Here is a 352-nt window from a genome sequence, read left to right as displayed (position 1 = left end):
TGTTATAGCCCACCACACCTTTGCTCTGTAGGAATGCAACTTTATCTAATGCTTTTTGGAGGCTGGCGCCTGACTTTAGAATAATCACCTTTAGAGAAAAGGCCTCTGGGCCAGAAGATGATGCAAATCACCTAAGCTTTTGCATATGATAAGTTTGCAGGAAGAAAGCCTGGCTTACTGCATGACTCTACCCCTTCCCCCATTATCCTCTATGCATAACTTAAGGTATAAAAACTACTTTGGAAAATAAAGTGCGGGCCTTGTTCACCGAAACTTGGTCTCACCATGTTGTTCTTTCTCTTACCTTCTGGCTGAATTATTCAGCCTCTTTTCTACACTGAATTTCCTCACT

The sequence above is a fragment of the Bison bison genome, unplaced genomic scaffold, assembly GCF_000754665.1.
Source record: "Bison bison bison isolate TAMUID 2011002044 unplaced genomic scaffold, Bison_UMD1.0 scf7180017864503, whole genome shotgun sequence".
NCBI lineage: Eukaryota > Metazoa > Chordata > Mammalia > Artiodactyla > Bovidae > Bison > Bison bison.
The sequence above is the reverse complement of the archived record's forward strand: the minus strand, read 5'-3'. Positions refer to the sequence as shown.